Source organism: Dunckerocampus dactyliophorus, chromosome 21 (assembly GCF_027744805.1).
Source record: "Dunckerocampus dactyliophorus isolate RoL2022-P2 chromosome 21, RoL_Ddac_1.1, whole genome shotgun sequence".
Taxonomy (NCBI): domain Eukaryota; kingdom Metazoa; phylum Chordata; class Actinopteri; order Syngnathiformes; family Syngnathidae; genus Dunckerocampus; species Dunckerocampus dactyliophorus.
This window is the reverse complement of record NC_072839.1, coordinates 8,626,615-8,649,594: the sequence shown is the minus strand read 5'-3', so window position 1 is coordinate 8,649,594 and position 22,980 is coordinate 8,626,615. Positions and strand designations below refer to the sequence as shown.

General features: G+C 41.6%; 1 protein-coding gene across 2 annotated transcripts in view; it reads left to right on the top strand.

Annotated features, from left to right (window-relative positions):
• dlgap1b (discs, large (Drosophila) homolog-associated protein 1b) overlaps nucleotides 1-22,980 on the top strand; it is a 194,670-nt gene that overhangs the window by 77,078 nt on the left and 94,612 nt on the right. For both annotated transcript variants that reach the window (XR_008567441.1, XM_054766333.1), the window contains exons 10-11: nucleotides 14,040-14,218; nucleotides 16,704-17,961. The gene's annotated coding sequence lies outside the window, so the exon portion shown is untranslated. The remainder of the gene's footprint in view (nucleotides 1-14,039; nucleotides 14,219-16,703; nucleotides 17,962-22,980) is intronic.

Genomic DNA, 22,980 nt, shown 5'->3' with positions numbered 1-22,980 from the left:
AAACAAAGTCGCAAATGAAGCAGAGGAGCTGTTTCAGGAAGAATCCAGTCGAGTTTATTCCAGAGAAGAAAGCCGAGTTGTATGGCAAAGACAAACCACTTTTTCAAGCAGGTTTTTCAAGCAGGTTTTTCAAGCGGTTTTATACCTTTTTAAAAAGGCCGTGGCTAGGAAAAATAGCTATTCTGATTGGTTGAATAGGAGCTGCCTGGCGCAAAAGGCAAACACTGAGCTCTGATTGCTTTATATAATCTGCTATGGCAGTCATTGCTGCAACAACAGGCCTGCCCCAAGCTTTGATTGGCTCATATAATCTGTTATGGCAGTAACTTCTGCCACAACAGACGTGCCCCGACCTCTCATTAGTTCATATGATGTGTTATGGCAGTAACTGCTGCCGCAACAGTCGTGCCCTGAGCTCTGATTGGCTCATATAAGCTGTTATGGCAGTTACTGCTGGCACAAAAGTTATACAACAGGCCTTGTTGTATATATATTTGTGTGTGTTTAGTTAATTTAAATATGGTTGTATTATAGTTAAGAATATGGTAGTGTTGTGCAATAGATGTGATAGTTATGTGAAATAACATGTTTGAACGACAGGTGTCGCTAATTCGCAAGGTTGTACAGAGCGTAGAAGAAGTAGTTCAGGAAGTCAGAACAAGAAACCCGAAAAAGTGTTACAGACGCATGTTGAACGTATGTTGTGTTACGAAGTAAAGAAAAACCAAGAAACGACACTTCTGACGTCAACTTCATTCTGTGACTAGCAACGAAGTTACAGCTAAGTTACCACAGGCCTACTAGTTGACCAACCTGCAGCTTCGGCAGTGATGATTTTTGGGCATTTGTATTGAGTTCTGGACTCCCCCAGAGCAGCTAGACATAATAACCTGCACAGAAAGCTTTCTAGATCTTCCAGACTCTGCACCTCTTCCTGCAGTGTTTCCTGCCTCCCGCCCAAACGGTCTGTGTAATTTAGGTCCCCTTTAAGCAAAGGAATGTAACTGATTTTAGCACCTTATTGCATAATATTGTTCTCCAATTGTTGTATCTACTGGAGTCAGATTTCTTTTAGAGCATAAAACAGAACAGGTTACAGCCAAAGGTTACAACATGGATATCTGCAAAAAATATATAATAAAATAGCCTTTTGTCCCAAGAAATGACACCACACTAGCACATCTCGTTTACTATTCAAGTCAGACATGAAGTCAAGTTGGACTAATAAAGTATAATTAATAATAACGTATAATATAATAAAGTAACACTTTATTATTAATGTGGTGACACTCCAATGACATGCTAGGAAGTCTCAGACAGAAGACATTACCGTAACAGCCATGAGTAGGGGCTCACACAATGCTCCCATTAGCATGATAATTACATCAATATATGCCAGGGGTTGGCAATTGTTTTGACTCGCGGGCCACAGTGGCTTAAAAATTTGACTGGGCTCGCTCTGTCTCTTTCTCACTCGGGTCTTCTTCCAGAGGCCTGGGATCTTTAGGGTTCTGTTTTTCTGTTTACAGTATTGCCCTCTTCTGGACGGAGATGTCAGATGTTGTTCCTGGTATCTTTTGGAGCTTGGGGGTTGTTGCCCCCAGTGCCCTGGTCACGACTGGCACCAATGTTGCCTTCACACCCCACATTTTCTCTAGCTCTTCCTTCAGCCGTTGGTGTTTCTTCAGCTTTCCGTGTTCCTTCTTTCTGATGTTGCTGTAACTTGGGATTGCTACATCGATCACCACGGCTGTCTTCTGATGCTTATCCACCACCACTATGTCAGGCTGGTTGGCCACACCTGTTTCTCAGTCTGAATTTGGAAGTCCCATGAGCTTGGCTTGTTTGTTCTTGATTCTGGGACCTCCAGTCCATATTTGCTATCGATATTTTGCTACCTGGTTATGCCGCTCCATGTATGCCTTTATTTAGGGCCTGTTTTTGTGTTGTACTTTCAGTCCAGCCTTTTCCAGCCACTGGTATGTTTTTCTGATGCCAGACACTTTTTGAAGTTATCGGCGGTACATGCCATGCAGGGGCTTTTCTCCTCCTCCTTACTGGGCTTCTGTTGCCTGGGGTATTCACTGATCACGTCGTCCTTGGGGGGCGTCTGCTTGATGTATTCTTGGAGGCCTGTTGTTTCCTGCTGGACACTCACAGGTCCTCGCCCCCTCTTTTCACTTTGTGTCCAACCTCAAGATACTAGAGTTCAGGTGGAACCCTCCATGCTTTGTGAGGCGCTTTCTTGTCTTGCAACCCTTCCAGTGGCTCGGGTCTTATGCCAGCAGGGTGTATGATTACTGGCTGTTATTACCCTTATCTGTTATGTTGCCTTCAGGTCGATCAACTCCTTCAGTTGTGATCATGTTTCCCTCGTCGAGATATCATTTGCCAAAGCTCGTCTAGTCTGATATACACTCCTGATCAAAATGTTAAGACCAGTTGAAAAAATGCAATAATGTACATTTTGCACTGCTGGATCTTAAGGAGGTTCAAAATGCAAAAAGAAGAAATGGGAGTGAGACAAAATTGCAAACAATCATTAAACTGAAATTGGCTGTTTTTCAGCTGATCAAAGGTTTAAGACCACAACTAAAAAAATAAATTAATTAAATTAAATGCTCAAAAATGTGTTTCCAGGAATTCCAGTGGGAATGTTGCCCCAGGTGGTGAAAATTGCTTCATGGACGGCATCCACTGTCTGGAACTAATGTCCATTTTTGTAAACTTCCCTTGCCGTCCATCCCCAAATGTTGTCAACTGGATTTAGATCAGGGGAACACGCAGGATGGTCCCCAAGAGTGAGGTTATTTTTCTGGAAGAAGTCTTTTGTCAGGTGGGCATTGTGAGCTGCAGTGTTGTCCTGTTGAAAAAGCCAGTCGTTACCACACAGATCAGACCCTTCAGTCATGAGGGATGCCCCCTGCAACATCTCCACATAGCCACCTGCCCAACATCTCAGGTGGGATCTCCTTGTCATGCCAGTAATGTTGGAAGCCATCAAGGTTACATTTTTTTCTCATCAGAGAATAAAACTCGTTTCCAACTTTCACTGTCCCATGTTTGGTGCTCTCGTGCAAATTCCAAATGGGCAGTTATGTGCCGTTGAAGGAGACGATGCCTTTGAGGATGTTTTTTTCTTTTTAAAACCCTTCTTTTCCAGATGTCTAATGGTTATTGGACTGCACACGGCACCAGCAACAACCTTCATCTGGGCCGAGAATTTTTTTTGGGTCTCTCACTTGATGCTGCAAGAGGCCTTGCTTATCCGATCCAATCCAATCCACTTTATTCATACAGCACATTTTATAAATGCTGTTTCCGAAGTGCTGCACAGACTAGTAAAACCGTAAATAATAAGAAATAAAAGTACAAATTACTGCAGTAAAAACTAAAAGATCTCATAAAAAATACAAAGACACTTAAAACAATAAAATATTTAAAAGAAAAAGTAAAACAATAAAAGCAATAAATACAAGAAGTAAGTAAAAATAAATAAATCAATAAATCAATAAAAACTAGAAAAAATAAAACCTATTAAAACTAAAAAGAAAAAGAATAAAAAACACAGAGGATCACATGACTTAGGCCGAGTTAAAAGCCAGAGAATAAAAGTGGGTTTTAAGACGAGACTTAAAGCTTTCAATTGTGGGGGCCGTTTTTGCATGAGGGGGGAGAGTGTTCCACAGCTTGGGGCAAACTACGAAAAAGGCCCGGTCTCCCCTGGTCTTAAATCTCGTCTTGGGGACCGCCTGTTGGAGCTGGCCTTCGGACCTCAATGTGCGCGCTGGAGTGTACATTTGGATGAGGTCCGAGATGTATTGAGGGGCCAGCCCATTCAACGCCTTAAAAACAAACAATAAAATCGTAAAATAAATTCTAAAACGCACAGGCAACCAGTGCAGAGAGGCTAGAAGGGTTCCTGTTAAAAGCCGTGCCGTGCCGAGTTAGTCCAGAGTTCTGGACTAACTGTAAGCGAGAGAGTAATTTGTGGCTTATCCAGAGTAAAGTGCATGACAGTAGTCCAGATATGACGAAATAAATGCTAATGCAGCTCAACAATTTGACTGCGTTCAAAGTACTGTGACCAGTTGAAAAATTGCAAGAATTAGCATTTTGCACATTTGAATGTAGAGCTACAATATGCAGAAGCTAGAAGAGGGAGTGAGACAAAAAACATGTGGAAGTTGTAAGTTAAACAAACAAACAAAACAAACTGAAATAGGTTGATTATCAAAATTTTAAGACTACAGGCTATTAAAGGCAAAATCTGCTCAAAATGTTCATTTTCTGTCAGGCTTTAACACTGTCATGCCCTCCTGATGGCTAAAGCTAAGAAGCTTTCTCTTTTTGAACGTGGTCGGATTGTCGAGCTGCATAAGCAAGGCCTCTCGCAGCGTGCCATTGCTGCTGAGGTTGGGTGCAGTCAGACAGTCATTCTAAAAATAAAAAAAAAGTCAAGTGGTAGACCCATCAAGACACAGGGCGGTCTTCTACCCGTACTGGTGCTGACTGCAGTGCAATAATCATCGGACGGCATCTGTGGGAAAAGGGTTTAACAAACAAAAAACAAATTCAAAGGCCTCGTCTCCTTCAACGCCACAAAACTGCCCGTTTAGACTTTGCCAGGGAGCATCAAACATGGGACATTGATAGGTGGAAACAAGTTTTATTCTCTGATGAGAAAAAATGTAACCTTGACGGTCCAACGTTACTGACATGACAAGGAGATCCCGCCTGAGATGTTTTCTACGGGTGTTCATCATTATTTCGGGTGCTTTTTCATTCAGTGGAACACTGGAGCTTCAGGTGGTGCAGGGTCATCAAACGGCCATTACTTACGTGCAGATGTTGCAGCGGGCATCCCTCATGACTGAGGGCCCTCGTCTGTGTAGTAACATCTGGAACAGCTGGAACACTGCAGTTCACAATGCTCGCTTGACCAAGGACTTCTTCAGGGAGAAGAACATCACTCTTTTGGACCATCCTGCATGTTCCCATCATTTAAATCCCATAGAGAACATTTGGGGATGGATGGCAAGGGAAGTTTATAAAAATGGCCATCAGTTCCAGACAGTTGATGCCCTTCATGAAGCCATCTTCACCACTTGGAGCAATGTTCCCACTAGCCTCCTGGAAACACTCGCATCAAGCATGCCCAAACCAATTTTTGAAGTGATTAACAAGAACAGTGGACCTACTCATTACTGAGTCCTACAGAGAACATTTTTTGTTCTGGTTTGGAGATTTTTTGTTATTTTTTGAGTGATGGTCTTAAACTTTTAATCAGCTGATAAACAGCCTATTTCAGTTTTCTAATTACTTTTTCAAAGTGCTTTTTGTCTCACTCCCCCTTCCTGCTTTTTCATATTGTAGCTCTACTTAAACCCTCAATAAGATCCAAATGTGCAAAATACAAATTCTAGCAATTTTTCAACTGGTCTTAAAATTTTGATCAGGTCTGTGTACTACTTTATGCCGACCACTTCACAGTCACCACTTGCAGCCACATTTGGATTATCAGATCTCACTGATGTTGGATGACAGGATGTGGCTCCAGTGGAACAAATCAAATCATTGGCGGCGTACAATTGTCCAAAATGTCTTGCTGAGAAGAAGAATTAAGAAGTTCTGAGCTCAGTGGTCGTACTAACCCCTGATTCATTGATCGAGTTGTGTCACAATACTTTTGTCCATATTGTGAATCTCCACATGATGTTCTGAGACTACAGAGAGTGCAAAAAGACAGAGGACGATTTCATTTCCTTGTAGATTGCTAGCTTGATAAAAGTGCAGAAATTCAGCCATTTCAAAAAGTACACAGTGTTTCACTCCTGCAGTAATACACCAAGATGCAAAAACTCATTTTGCATTTTTACCATCCACTAGTTTGTGTGCACGTCTGTGGAGATGTCCTCATTTTCTACTGTGTGATTTATGCAACTCATTTGGATTTCAAAATGACTTTCTTGTGCCACGTTCTGGACTAACATGGCACAGATCACAGCGTCAGCGTCACAGATCACCCATTTAGTGATGGTCTCCAAGTGGCTGCTTGGCAAGCGACAGGAAGAAAAACTTCTGATTTGTGTAGCCTTTCCTCTGAGGAGCTTTTTTTGTGTTAAACCAAAGGTAACTGCTGGTTAGGATGTGTCCCTGGCATAGCATCCTTCTTCAGCAACAGCTGCCATTGTTGTTGTTTCCTTGAATCTGTATGACGAGACCTCGTGTCTTAGTTCCATTGATCAGGTGTGTCACATGTGGAATTGCCTAATTCCATGGAACGATAGCCTGCTATTCATTCCTCACAAATACGCCCCTCAAAGTGCCGAAAAGACCTTTCCGAGCACAGGTGATCATGCATGCTGACTACTAAGATTTAATGTCAAAAACAAATGAGACACAGTCAGTTCTTCCTTGATCTGGAGCGCCATGCGAGGTCTCACCTGGTGGGGTAAAGATGATTTTGGGAAAGGTGAGGGACCAGCCTAGAATAACAAGGGGGGATCTCTTTCATGATGTCAAGTTGAAAAGATGTCAGTTGAAAAGCTGAGAGCACAGAGCTGATAGCTGAGGAAACAAAATGGAACAAGAGGTTGATTTGGAATCTGTAAAATGACACCTACCTGGTCAGTGATCCACAAGGATCTTATCTCTATGAACTGTACAAGACCTGTTTTTGGTGACTTTTCATTTCTACTATTGAAATGTGCAACCCTCGTGACCAGCTACTGCTGTTTCTGCATTTTTTTGATATTTTGCAAAAGCAAACAATACCTTACACGAGTTCCAAATTAGGCTAATCAAATGGTTTTTGTATTTTGGGGGTTCGCTGCTTCTCAGAGTATTTTGGGTGGCAAAAAGAAGGGGAAAAAATGACACTCAATGTATGTGAAAAAAAAAAATAAAAAAAAAAGGCGGGGAGAGTGTGCATGGCTGGAAACCCATGTGAAGAACTACACCCTAAAGAGAAAGACCGCTTATTTGCAAACTATGCATATTTAAGCAAATTTCGCAAATTTCAAAAGTGTTCTTGGCCAAAATGTGTCATTTTCAAGCATAAAGATTGCTAAATGAACTAAAATACAACTACAGTAATCCTCGTTTATTGTGTTTCCAGACCTGACCATGATAATTGAATTTCATTGGAAAGTTGGTTTCCTTTATAAGTGGAATATTTTTGTATTTCGAGCACAGAGCACAGAAAACCTTCTCGATACATTTTTTTTAGCATTAGCGGCCCCTAAGGCCCTGTCACACCTTGACGATTTAGCCAGCTTACGCCAACGTATGAAAAATTTGGCCAACACGCTGGCGTACGTCGAATAAGTTATAGGTAAGTTTTGTTTAAGTTAAGAGCACGCTGAAGCACGCCGGCATACGTCATAGTATGTCCAAGTCGTCCAAAAATTTTGTGCATGCACAAAACTTTTCGACGTATGTCAACGTATGATTCATACGTCCCGCATACGCGGGCAATAAGTTATGCGTTCGTTGATGCTCGTTGACACACGTTATTTGTAAGTGATGCACAAGTCGTAATACGTCAACATACCTCGAGACAGAACTGTGTCTTCTTGGTTCTCTTCTTGGCTTGGGTTGGCTCAGAGGAGATGGAGATAAAGTACAGATAAAGTACATTATGCGATGCCTTGAAGGATATTTATACTGCTACATGCTTGACCAGTAGAGGGCACTGTGACACTGGGAATGAACCTGCATCATCTCCATCAGAGTGACAGTGGGAGGGGGAGGCTGTGGGTGGTGATGGATCTCTCCGTCACTGCCCTGATTCTTCTTGGCAGCGGTCTTCGAAATTTTCTTCGGCATGATGGTGATGTTGACACTGCGATGTCTAGTGAGGTGAGTCATCAAGTGGCAGCCTTTTTATAGGTTCCGGCACGTCATCGTTGGCCATACGCTGCCGTGCGCTTTGCATAAGTTAGACTGGTGTTGGGCATAAGTTGTGAACGCCGGCAACACGCTACGCATTCGTTGGTATAAGTTGTCTATAAGTTATAGAAACGTTCTATATAAGTTACTAGTACGTCATGTATACGTCAAACTCGTTATGAATACGCTCTGTGTACGCCCAAAATGGAAAAAAACGTCGGCAGTTCAACATATGCCATCAAAATGATCACGTCAGGCATGCGCTGCCTAAATCATCAAGGTGTGACAGGGCCCTTAGATATGAAATAACACCCCTTTAGTCACACTCGTTACACTCGTATTACCCAATATAGTAGACATTATAATAGAAAATAAGACATCTTAGGTATAAATAAGACATAACATAGACTCACACATTAGCATTGACAGCATAATTCCTGTGGTGGCTATTGTCTCATCAGTGAACCATTACTGACACCTAGTGACCAGTGTAGACTACTACTGTAATGCAGCTGTGTGTGGTTAAGGAGAGCCTCATAATGCACTTCAATCACTTTATTAACAAGCAGAGAACACATGCAGTGGAGCATTCACACAGGAGCTGCTGTCGGCCACAACTCACGGCAGTCAATCGCATTCTCCACCAAAGATGCTCCTCTCCACACTGTTAACAGCTAAACAGTCAACTCTAGCTAGTTACACACGCCACTTCCCAGGCCACGCTCCTTGAAGGCGTACACAAGTCACCGATATTACACTACATACCACGTCTTCTAAATGCTTTATAGTTGTATTTTTGTTCATGTAACCATTTTTATGTTGATAATACTTAATGTGGGCCAAGAATACTTTGATTTGATTTGATTAAATATGCAAACCATGATAGAGTGACGCCCCGAAATTCGACGACTGTATAAGGCATTCATAAATTCATAAAATGTAGTATTCTACACTGGTCACTAGTAATGTTACTTTAATGTTTGGTGAGACAAGCACCAGAGTTGATCACTGGAACAACAGGCTTTTATTGCAGGATTCAGTTACAACAGGCACAATAATAATAGCACAATAATAATGATAATCATAATCATCATAACACGGGCTACTGTTGTGGCCATAATCCAGCTAAGACTCAAATCTGAACCCTGACGATACTTCCTGTCCACATGTCCACAAGTCTACATTATTTATGTCTTAAATGGCTTATTTCCTCTGATTATATTTACTATATTAGATAATAATACGGGTGTCACAAAATCTTGGAATATTAAAACTTGACAAGATTTCCTGTTCAGAAAAACAACATTTTGTGGGACACTACGACGATAATAAATAAATGAATTAATCACACAATAAATGAAAATGAACTCGATAATTTGAATATATTGCCATGGGCATGTGTCTCTGTTGTCTTCGTCTCATGCCTCCAAACAGGCAGGAAGGTGGTTCACTCTGTGCATTGTATTTGTTCCATAGAACAATGTCATGAACGAAGTGAGCTCTTTTCTCAGTCATACAGACTCTATGTCTTGGTGGGTGGAGGCGGGGCCGCTAGCATACACACAGAGTGCAGAGGAGTGTAGCCCCATGAGAGAAATGCAAGGTAACTTAGCAGAAATTGAATTAGTGTATTGCAATACAGTATATTGTCATTAATATTTAAATATTTTTTTATTCTACTTTCCTTAAAAATAATGTTGAAGTCTCATTTCATCTCATTCTCAAACACTCAATCTCATGAATCGTATCGTCTCGTGAATTGTATGCCTCGTGACGCCCCTCGGTAATACGAGTATAAAGGTGACCGTATGGGTGTTATTTCATGTTTAGAGGGCTCTGATGATGTGAAAAAAAACATATTTAGAATGTAGTAAATAGATTTTCTATGCTGTAACAATAAAAGTATTCTATTCAGAAATAGGGAATTCTACATTGGGGAAATTAACTTATCACGGTCGGGTCTGGAACCAATTAACTGTGATAAATGAGGGATTACAGTACAGTACTCATTTCTCTCAATTACAAATTCATTTATAAACTTTAGCTAATGTTATTTTTTATGGATTTTTTTTTACATTCCATTTCTCTCTTGAAATAAACCTACCATAAAAATAAATGAACTTTCAAATGTTTGCAAAGGGGTCAAAAGGGGTAATCCAAAATCATCAAACACCCAATGTTTATGCAAGCATGTAGGCAGTAAAATGTACATAAAGAAAGGCAGATGAAAATCTCCTTGGCAGAGGTAATAACCCTCCTATCTGCACAAGTAGTTTGCAGCATAGAACTGTCACCAAGGATGTAATGTGAGCTGAATGGTTTCCAAGGTCAGCTTCTTTAGCCAATATAAACGGAGCCCTTATGACACCTGTCACTTCAGCTGGGACTCAGCAAGGTAAACATCTAGCCAAGCAAGAAGTCACAGACAAAGGAGGTTGAAAAATGGAGGCTGGGGAAGAGAGGCCAAAGAGCAAGAAACGAGTGTCCAGTGAAGCAAAAATAATGTAGTGGCTACTCTGCCAGCACCTTCTTCCTGTCAGCCAACAACTGCTGCTTTCTTCTCTTCCAACATGGCAATGAAAATACACGCCTGGCTACAAAAATGGTACACACTTGTATTCGGTTGGAGTACCTTTTGCTTTTCTTACAGCACACATTCACTGTGTCATCATTTCCACAAGCTTCTACAATACAACAACATGTATTTCTGTCCACAGTTGCATTCATTTTTGGCCAAGATCTTCTACTGATGGCAAGTAATTTCAGCAATCTCCTTAGATGTTTTCTAGGGTTGTCCGATAATATCGGCCACCGATACTTATCAGCCTAAACATGATATCGGCCAACATTGGTATTGTTTTTTTCCCTACATTGAAAGCCGATGTAGAGCTTTTAGCACCAACGTCGCAAAATTGCTGAATCATGTAGTTAACACTGTGCCCCTTACAAACCTATGAGGAAGAAAGAAGTCTTTATTTAGCAAGCAGAGTAACAACACAGCTCATAATTAACTTACCAGCTCCACAGAAACTCCATATCATTCTTACTCACGGTGTCTTTAAAGAAAGCGCTTGAAAAACCCATCACACAGCAACGTAATAGGTAGATAACAACAGACAAGACACTACCAACAAATAATGCTGAGTAATCAACAACTATGTGACTTAGTAACTTAGCAGTCATTTACAACAACAGTACAGTAAAGCACGCTGGGAAACAGGAAGCACTGCTGTCAAAACTGTATACGTAGACGCTGCATCGAGCGCTGAGCCTTATTGGATGTGTCAAGGCTGCGCTGTAAGTGAATACAAATAAATGTACTTACTTTCAAAAAGCGCCTTTCTACAAAGAAATTTAAGATAATTCCTCTCATTTATACATCCACACATGCACTAATATACTTGGGAAACAGTTAGGAACCAAAAACAATGTATTTGATCTTCTCAGATGGCTTAGGTAAGAACTTTATGGATCCCACACAGTAATAATAGCATATTCATTTATTTTAAACCATACCCCTTTAACTAAAAATAAATCAAATATTTCCGTATATAACATAAATCAAGGCACAATAACTTACTGTAGAACAATTTTACTCAAGATAAGTATATGTGAACATGTGCAACTACGAAGAGCATAAGCTTGGAATGGTAGGCAACAATCTAGCAACATGTGGATGACGGCTTGCTGCTTTAGTAGGTCATCCAGATGAGCTACTAAAGCAGCAGGATGTTTCTTTCCATTGTTAATAAATGACAAGCTACTCGCTGCATCATCCATCCATCTTCTATGCCGCTTATCCTCACTGGAAGCGGGGTACACCCTGATCACCAGTCCACTGCAGGGTGCATATGAACAAATAGCCATTTACACTCACATTCATACCTATGGACAATTTAGAGTCACCAATTAACCTAACACGCACGTTTTTGGAATGTGGGAGTAAGCCGGAGTACACAGAGAAAATCCACGCACGGGGACGACAAACTCCACGCAGAGATGCCAGACGTAGATTCGAACCCAGAGGTTTCAGATGTCCTGTGTGTGTGTGTGGACAACATGCTAACCAAGAGGCCACCGTGCAGCCTCACTGCATCAGTTATGCTTAAATAGAGGTTGTCCTCGGTTTACGACGTTCCTTGTTACGGCTCGTGGTTATGAACGCGCGTCGATAAATTAATGAAAACGTAATTTTGGTAACCAAAAAAATATATAAAATAACAAATTATAAAGTAACAAGAATGTAGGGTGTTCTGTATGGATGAATGTGTGACTGCTCAACCACACCGAGGAAGAATAACATCACTTATTAGCTAACTTCATGTCTACATCCTGATTACAAAACTTGAAAGGTGTGGAATCAAAGGGTTATTTTTGAACTGGGTAAAAAGCTACTTAGCAAACAGGAAGCAATATGTGAAGCTAGGAGAAAGGACATCTGTGAGCTTAAATATATCGTGCGGTGTACCCCAGGGCCCAATACTGGGACCAAAACTGTTCAACCTATATATTAATGACATCTGTAAAGTCACGAAAGACCTAAAGCTAGTATTATTTGCAGATGATAATAATGCATTTTGTTCCAGAGAAAGCACACAACGGTTAATAAAAAAATTGTCACAGAGTGGTCGTCTCCCAGCCTGATGGTTGTTGGTTCGATCCTCGGTCGGTGAATAGATTTCAGCACATTTCTAGAATATTTCAACAATCATTCTACATTTCAGTACAGCTTCAGCATTCCCGTTCAATTTCTACTGAAATTCAGTTAAGGTATAAGTTCCGATTTACACTAAAACAGTCTAGGAACGGAACTCGTTCGTAATCTGAGGACCACCTGTAACTTGTTGCCAGCTGAAACATCATCACACATGCAGTCATTATCCAATGGGAGGCTCTTAACCTATTTGCCTAGTTAAATCCAGGTGCTGATGTTGTTTTTGGCCTGGCAGTGTACATACAACACCAGTGTTTACATACAGGCTGGCATGAAAAAAACCCATTTCAAATGTATTTTATAGACTGGATAGATTCCATTTATTCCATTTATTATTACACCTGCCTGCACAGCAGCCTTCTTCTCACCTCTGCCTTCATTCACACGTCTTCCTCCTTCCTTCCATGTGCTGAGGAGACCGCCGAACACTCTGCAGCTGCTCAATATTTCATACTTCCTCATAAATGTCTTTTGTAAAGTTTAGAGACGTGTGAAAAGCACAAGCCCCCTTGAGGACCACCCTTCAGGGCCGGGCGAGAATGAAAACGAGTAGAAAGTGTAAAGAGTTTTAGACATGAACACCCCTCTTGCCACCTTTACACTTGTAATAGCCAATATAGTAGACAAAATAAGTAAATAAGCCATTTAAGACATAAATAATACTCATATTTTTGTGTGAGACCTGACCTGGGACCTGAAAGAGAGACGTCTGTCTGCAGCAACATGTTTTAACAAGGATACAAAAACGCTGCAGTACAGCAGAATGGCGCCAGGACAAAAAGGCACGGTCACAAGAGTGAAATATGCATGAGTGACTTCATTAATTTCTTGTGTTGATCATTAAGGTTGATCATTAAAATTAAAACGTAGGTTTGAACTTTTTTGAGAGTGTTTAAACAAGAGAGAAATGTGAGAAATTGTTATTGCCCGTCCGAGAAAAGTGTATAAATTGTATGGTGAGGGGTTTGACAGCCTTAAAACATATACAGTATAATAATTATAAAAAAAATGAAGTCGGCTATTTCGCAGATTTCAGTTATTGTGGGCTATTTTGGGAACCTATCCCCTGCGATAAACAAGGGAACACTGTAATTTAAACCTGCAATAAAAGCTTGTTGTTCTGGCGATCAAGTCTAACCCTTTCATCTTTTACCAAACAGTAACATTACTGACACTAGTGACCACTGTGGAATACAACATTTCATCAATGTCATCGAATGTGTCATTTATATGCCTTGTATTTGCATTTTAGTGCATTTATTCATTTTTATGCTTGAAAATGCTTAATTTCACCAAAAAATACATAACATGTGCTTAAATATGCATTTGTTTTGACTAATAATAGGCCGTATTGTGTAAAGTATTGTCTATTGTCTAAAGATGGCAGAATAAGTGTCTTTTTATACTTATACGATACTTAATATGCTTCCAGGCAAAGACGTGTACTAACTGAAGTCCCAAAGAGATGGAGTCTTCAAGGGAACATCAAACGTGTGCACGTGTCCCTCCAGACTAGCATAAGCACAAGCACCGATGGGAAGGTGGGAACACGCTTACAGCCTTCATCTGTAAAGTATCCACTGTCTTCAAGGAAGCTGCTCTCCAATCCTAGTTAAGTTTATATTTGGCTTGCTCTACAATACATATTTGACCACTGACCTACACTTGGCGACTGTCAGCACACACTGAAGTCAAACACTAGCTGAATTTGTATTAATATAGGCTGATTAAATATTAATATCATGCCCTTTAAAACATGTAATTATGAAGCTACAGAGGCTGATAGTCATTCTGCTGTATATAGACCATCATACCACAAGTGGTAAACGATGAAAGCTCCCACTTAAAAGCTCATTTCAATCAAAATGTGACAGCAATCCAATGCAACAGTTGCCGTGCACTTTCTGTGTCACCTTTCATATGTTTTAAACTAGCTCCTTTAGTATGAATTATTGATAACTAGCTGGCTGTTACATGCTGAGTCTGAGCCAGATGAAAAACATGGACTGGAGTACTCCTAGTGAACGACTTTGAAATGCAGCAAGTCTTTTTGTGTGTTTGTCTGCAGGATGCACTTACGTAGACCTGTGACACACACAGCGACGCAGAAAACCATGTTGAGCCCGAGTGGATAGGATGTAGCGATACAGTTTAAGATTTAGTTCTGCATTCTTCAAGGGGAGATGATGCTTCCCATGGATTCAATATGGTGAAACTGGAAGTCAAGCTGTCACCATGCAGATAGGGCAAAATCAAACGGCTCATTTGTACACACAACAAATGTTTAAGATGCGCCTTTGTCGCATTGCGAGGACTTATTGATTTCAGTGACACAGCCACAGAACGCCACTTATTGATTGATTAATAAAACCAGAACTCACTGGTTGATGACAAGGATCACTGCTTCAATAACCCCCCCCCCCCCCCCCCCCCCCCCCCACACACACACACACACACACACACACTTTTAAATACATCTGCACATGAACAGCACCGTGCCTGCTGTCATGGATGTGAATGTTCTCTTGTTCCAGTCTATTGGTTCTTCACTCTGCTAGATGATGAACTCACCTCTCTGTTATTATAGTATCACAAAGGTGGCATGTCTCCCTAATATTTTTGTTACGTTTGTTGTTTCATTAACATTGCATTCATGCAGTACAATGACACTCCAATATTATTTATGAAGCATTTGAACCTTTTAAAACAAGTTGCTATGGTAACCGCTACACAACGCCTGTGTCAATGTACGCGTGCTATACCCGTCAGCTAAAAGCCCAACCAAACCAATCTGAGAAAAACAGAAGGCAATTCAAACCACAACGCACTTAACTGGACAAATGTGGAAAACAAGCAAGGAGTCGGAGAGCACAGCGGCATATTTCAGGAATAATTTCATAAAGCAAAACACTAATGTAACAAACTTAGCAGCGTTTGAAAGCCAACACTTAAGGCTTCATTATGTGACAGCATGGTCACGACGCCAGCCCTTCTGAGTCCGTCTTGATCGTGTTACAACTGTTTGGGGGAGGCTCAACGCATGACTTGCAATTCATGGCCAAAACCCTAGGGGCAGTGTTTTCTTGAGGGAGCAACTCTATCAGTTTCCTGTGTCGTTGTAGTGGACAATGCTGACTGAAGCATCCGCATGGTTGTTGGAGCAGGTGATGTGAAACATCGCTTTTATTCTACATGTTGCTCTGAAACCGCTCATATTTATATCATTCATATAAGTGCTCATATTTGCGTATTGTTGTTTGTTGAGACTTTGTTTTTGCTGAGACTCTCTTCAATTTGTACCATTGTTTCTTTTGTTTTGGCGGACTTTTTGGCGCTTCCGCGAGAGAGAGAAAAACCGTAAACGAAAAAGCAGACCGCCTTACACATCATTGTGACTTATATGTGAAATCAGGACTGCCCTCTTTAAGTGCGCACAGGTATACGCATTGGCTGATCCTGATTTATAAGGCTCTGCTTGGCTTAGTCCCAATATATTTAAGTACTTTACTCCAGAGAACTGAAAGTCACTATGCTTTGCGATCTTGTGACATCATCCATCTCTCTGTTCCTCATGTCAGAACTGAACTGGGGAAGAGAGCGCTCAGTTTTACAGCCCCCACAGCGTGGAATTTTTTTACAGGTTGAACTAAAGCTCTCAGGATTCATCCCTTTTGGAGCCTTTCGGTCCTTGCTGTTGGACAAAGAGCGTGAGACCACAGAGCAGTGCCTTTGTTTTAAATAGCTTTAATGTATTTATCACAAAACACCTGCGGCTAGGCCATTGGGAGTAGCAAGAAATTTCCCGGAGGGCCGACCACCGTATTCCCGTGCACAATTCATTTGTTGTCATCTCCCACTGTCACTATTTTCAGACTCGCATACACGTATGCACATACATGAAACGTGTCAGTCATGAATGTGTATCCCTGACACACACGCACACACACGCACACACAGTGCTGGCAGAACAAATGTGGAGTGATGAGGTTAAGAATGTGGGATAGTTGACATCACTTTATACTAGCAAAGATGTGCCTGACTGTGAGTGGGTGATTGAGTAAGTGTAATATGTAATATCTTCATTCGGCCCATACAGGTGAGAAAGTGAAGATACCACACCACATTCATTTGCTGAGGAGTTTGCAGAATGTTCCTCACCTTTGGGTGCAAAGTGCAGGTTTGGATTGCGCAATTTAAAGTAAACAATTCATCATGGCAAGGTATACCACCCTCTGTTCATCCTGATTTTGTGTTGCATTTTTAACAAAACACATATTCTTAAGTATGTCAGCATTAGTAATAATTTATACCGGATTCCCTTACAAAAAGGGAGGGAAACTAGGAAACTTCACCTGCACTGTACAGTATCAAGGTATTTATTTCACAGTCACACCGGATACCGGATTGGCTAAAAAGTTACAGAATCGATTTAAAGTTACTGAATCGTTTTGGATCGTATCGTTCTCAATGAGCCAATATTGTCCTTGAATCGTATCGGCAACCACGAATTGTGATACGAATCGTTATTCAAACAAGGAGTAAAAGTGGGTTTTAAAAGCTGCTCCTAGCTCCCTCCTTTTGGGGTCACTTTTTATGATTTTCTTTTTGTAATTGTCATTTTTGCTAACAACCTCTTTAGCTTGTTTACCCGCCAGGCTGTTTTTTCTTTGTTGTAGCATCTCCTTGTGTTGGTGCACTTTTTGTATTTTGCTTTTTTTCCTCTGTTCCTGCAACTGCCATTTTTGCTTTTTTCCCCCTCATTTTTGGTGGGAGGGGGTTTTGGCAATTGTATTTTTAGAATGGTGGGTGGCCAATAAAAAACTGCAGGTGGTAATTGGCCCTGCGGCTGTACTTTGAACACCCCTGGTGTTCAGACAGATCGTTCCACATGTTGGGAGCAGTAGTAGTCCCTCAGTTTCAATATGAGTCCACCTGTATGAATCCGCCTCTTCTATTTACTATTTATTGTCCAGAAATGACAGTTGATTGGTTAAAAGAACCTTAAGAGTTGTAGTGCCCCCTGTTGCTTCGCCATTTCATTGGCTGAATGGGTTGTCTGAATGTGGCATTTCCTACAGTTACTTATGGAATATTTAACATTGATGAGTGTCGATAGCTTCCCTGCCTGATCCAGTCAGAGAATCCAGGCCAGGTTTTGTTCTGTGCCTTCATGTGCATCTTGTGTTCTCACAGTCAAGTCTGCAGGCAAACACACGGAGCGATGCAGGAGGACACTCCAGCCACACAAGTGACGTCCTACCGCATCCAGCCTGCAGTCATCTCCTGGCACAGGCACCATTCCACACACGATAAGAGGAATATTCTCCACATCATCCAATTGCTGCGTTGCCAAGGTAAGGAAAAGAAATGCGCAAAATTCCCTCCTGGCCGTCTTCCACTCTGAGGTTTTCTTTGCACTTGGGATTGTTGCACTTCTTTCAAACATCTTTCCAGGCACATTTTATGTGCTAACGTCACGCCGCTTCGCTTTGGACGGCTCTTGCACAATTCACTTTCTCAAGAAAAGCAACGACAACAGCACTTTAAATTAAGTAAAGTAAATATAATGAAGTTTTTACCTGCTGGATTGCAAAATTTGCACCTCTTCGTCGTCCCTCCTCCACTTAGCGTGAAGTGATAACGACATAAGACAAAGTATTTGAGTTGAAATGATGGTGGAACTACTAAAGGCGTTCAAATGTAGAATATTACACACGTCTACATGTTGAAGTTATCGGGGCTGTAGGGGATTCCAATCCAGTTCTCAGGCAGGCAAGAGAAATGGAACTTTCAGGGTTCAAGTTGACCGGACCAGGCTGACAAACCTGCTTTATTTGTGGCTCTGAGGCTGACATGTTGCAGCGACACTTGAATATTAACCTTATTTGTGTCCCCCATCATCACCATCACCACTTCATTCATTGAGGCTTCTTGCTCCACTGAGCCTCTTTGTAAATTGGCTTGCATTTACGTGTGTGTGTGTGTGTGTGCGCGCGTGTGTGTTGTGTTGTGTTGTGTTGTGTTGTGTTGTGTTATTCCCGTTGCTGCAAAGCTGCCACAAGTAGTAGTGCGTGAAATTCATCTGGCACAAATGAAGAGCGGCACATATGTAAAAGACACTCTGCACTGACTCCAGCTGCCATGGAAATGGGTCTCCTAACATGAAACGTGGAGGAGAATGTGGCGTTAACGACTCCTGCTGCAAATGATTTCATTTCTATGCCATAAAGACTCTCCTTATTAGTGTGTGTGTCATGTGTGAGAAAACCAATTGTTATTGTGACTCCAGTTAGTCAGGAATGGACAGGAGGAGGTGAAGAGGTCAGCCGAGTATGGAGAAAGCATTAGGAGATTAGTGTTAAGGTAGTAATACACTAATGAGATGTTTCATGGTTTTCATCCTCTCCTTAACTTTATCTTCTTGACTGTGGAAAACGCTGCAAGGCAGACGTCTTTTCTTGGCTTATCTCAAAGAGGCAGCCCACAATCCGTTGATCTTCCCTCTGCCGCCTGTGTCTTATAACATGCTTTCCCAGTTAGACGCAGGCCCCACCAGCCCCCCTGCCCCATTAGGGAAGGCCACCCGCCGCATTTGGCTTGGCACACGGGGGCCGGGCGATGGAGCCATCATTAGCGGCCTTCCGTTCTTTGCCTGTCAGATAATGATGGCTCTGTGTTGAACTCTCAACCTCCTGCCTTTGCTTCATGAACTACCCTCTTCTTGTTTGCTGCTGATACTCGCATCTTCTCCTCCTGCATCTTTCTCACACAGCTAACCTGCCTGATAACGATGAGAATAGAAGATATTAGATGAATTCAATGATTAGGTGAGGGCAAATAGGGGACGCTATGTATTAAGACCTTGTCCAGACCCTGAAAGTCTCATCCTACATTGTAATATTGTCCTAATTATTCCAGAACCAGCTCTGAATTCCAAATGGGACTCTACCAGGGTCCATTGAAGGTGAACTCCCAAGGGTGAAGGGATGCCAAGGCTAGCAGTAATTTATAAGCCCCCTCAAAGCATTTACAATCAGCAACAATGGCGGTTAAGATTGTTTTGCAGTGCACAGGGATGTTGTAGCTGTTACTCATAACTTGTCCCGCCTGAGGTTTTATTATCTCAAGGCCAGAAGTTGCAGTTCTGTTGTAATGATGCTGGGGATGACAGCATTGATGAGTCAGCTTGTGTGTGTGTGTGTGTAATCTGCGATGGTCTTCGCTTGCAGGCTCTTTTCTTCTCTTTGGCTGAATTTTAATTGCACAGCACCGCTCTGCCAAGCGGTCCCGTCCCGTCAGGTCCCACTACGTCTTGTCACCTCTCAATGGATGGCTGAGAACAGGACATGCTCTGTTTATACCAGTTTGTCTTAAAGGGGCTCCATCCTGCACACTTAGCTGCTTAGATTGCTCGTATGGGAGCTGTCAGCAGGCTGCTTTAATTCCTTTTTCCCCTCAAACAAGCGAGGAGAACAAGCTGAGTGTTACCCTCAGGAAACCTATGGAGTACCCGGCGTTTTTATGCTCCAGATTGTGACGTCTGTCGAGAGAAAGGAACTTCCCTTTAGACACTTTGCCTTACTCACTCTCCATGAACACAGGCTGCACATTTTAATCCTTTCCCTTTTAGATGATCTGCCTTTTGAGGATTTAAAGCTTTATAAAATATACTTTCTGCTTGGGGTGGAAGAGTACATGTATTCATTATAGGGCTGCTCCGATCGATCAGCCACCAATCAGTGTAGGCCGATTTCCGTGAAAAATCACGTGATCAGCATATGCTGATAAATGCCTTTCAACACCGATCACAAAAGCCTACCACCTGTGGCGAGCACTCTTGCAGCCTGCAGTGATTCATGCGTGCTGGGTAGTGTCTTACCCTAACTAACGAGTTTAGGCAACTTCGGCATCGAGCTCCTCCCACTTTCCTTCACAGTGCGCAGGCATGCCAAAACAAAAACATCATGTCTGCCGTGTGGAACTTTGTTTTTGTGGGATGTGTTGGTAGCTATCTTGCAGGGCTAGCAAGTTAAAAAGCTTGAATGTAATATGGCATTTGAAGAACAACTACTTGACAGAGTATGGCGAGTTTTTGACTCACCCGTATGTGCTTGACAGTCAGAAGGCTTAGCTAATAACCCGAAAAATAATTGAATTCATGACCAGCCTTTCTCAGCAGTGGAAGACACTGTGTTCTCTCACTCACCTGGAAGTCCTGCTAGAGCTACACTAATGTACAACACATATGTTTTTCTCTTTTCTGTGCATTTTAAAGTTATTAAAAGAGATAAAAAGAGCCAGCTCATCACGGCACGTATGGGACATACTCATTCCCCCTATAAAGTCGTCTGAAAAAGTATCCGAAAAGCGCCAACAATGCTACATTTCATATAATGTGGCATGCATATTAACCAAGCTACAGCGACATTAATATTATTATTAACATTGTTACGCCGATCTAACTACTTTACTGGCATATTGACGCCATAAGACACCAGCTAGCGACTAGCTTTACCACAGACTCACCCGTAGCGGGTCAGCGTCGCGCTCACAACACCTCAGACACTACAAAAAGGTAAGGCTGCATATTGAGATGCCACCACTGCTGCCATGTATTTATTTCTGAGTTCGGAAAAGTTAACGCTAGGTGTAGGCGTTCGTTTCTACGATGTTGCTATGTGAAATCAATGCGCCGAGCAAGGACGCTCCGGTAATTCCTTGAATGGTCGAAATACAGAAAATACTGCAAGTATTCCATTTTCAGGAGGTGTTTCAATAGCGGTCTGTGTAGGCGGCGTAGGTGCATCCCATTACGTGCACTAATGAGCTGCTTTATCTGTTTTAATATGTGACATATGACATATGTGTTCATGTTTCACATAAGGATTGTGGATGATGGGCAAAATTTAAAAAAAAAGGTGCAGTTTTCCTTTAACATCGCTTTTACCTTTTATTGAAGACTCTTGGTGAACATGTAGGGAGGAGGGGAAGGATGCAAGAGCCATGCGGACGCTGTAGTCCGTTTCAAACTTAACTTATAGAGCTGATGGATAGAGCTTGTTGACTTTATTGTCAACTTCAGCAGCAGGTACAATCATCACTACACACGTTGGCCTGACTCGTTCCCCCTGCAACTAAAGGGTCCTACCTTTTACATGACAATCCTATTGGAACAGACGCTTCCTTCATACGTTGCTATGAGTTCTGTGTTGAATTCAGTAGTGTTTCTCGCATTGTTTATTAAAGTTCTGGCACAGCGTAATAAAAAAATACACTCAAATACGCAGTGCTCTTGAGGTGCTCAGCGCAGGGAGCACCTTGCTTATTAGGAGGAAGAAAGGAGACAAAAATGGAGTTGTTCATTGTTCTGTGTGCGTTCTATGAACAAATAAACCACACACACACACACACAATAAAGATGATTAAAGGACTCTCTGGCCGGGATCTGTATATACTGTCCCAATTCGCTATCCATTCGTCACAGAGACTGAGTCACCAACGTGTAGATGCTTTGTTTGAATGCTGTTTGGCTGGACATTAACCGAGACAGTGTACATATTTTTTGTTTACATTTTTGATGAAAACCGAATCCTACCGAATCCTAAACTGGGATGTACAAAAAACAAAGTTTGGTCTGTCGTTGAGGTCACTGTGCTGCTTACATGCTGATCTGCCGAGGGGGCTGTCTGTGTGTGCTGCAGCAGGCTGCCTTATGATATCCCTGATGTACAGTACAGCCTTGTTTACCTTCGGTTTCCTTCATACCCGCTCAGGCCTTCAGGCTTGACTTGACTCCACACCTGTTTCTCTGCCATAGTGCACATACCCACACAGAAGTGAGTACACCCCTCACATTGATGCTAATGTTTTATTATATCTTTCCATGGGACAACACTAAAGAAACAACATTTTGATACAATGAAATTAGTCAGTGTACAGTTTGGATAACTGTAAATTTAACTCTCAAAATAACTCAACACACACTATGCTGCAGCTCAAATCAGGGTGTTGGCAATCTTCTGAGAGCCTAGAACATCTTTATGTAGAGCAACAATTAGGCCTTTTGCTGGATGATAATTGTCCTACAAATTATTGCCGATAAACGATATTATTGTCAACATTATTTTGAGACCATTTTTTCATTAATCTACTGATAATATATGCCATAATAATGAGAGTACACCGTATCAAAATCAATAAACTTTATTTTCTCAAGAGTATTTAACGTTGTAATTTGATTGTCAAGAGCTTTAAATAAAATTAAACGAGCAAACAAACAAAATAATAAATTAAACAAACACAAAAAGACAAAGAAACCCCAATGAAAATACAATAAATAAATCAACAAAATAAATACAAATCCCATTCATCAC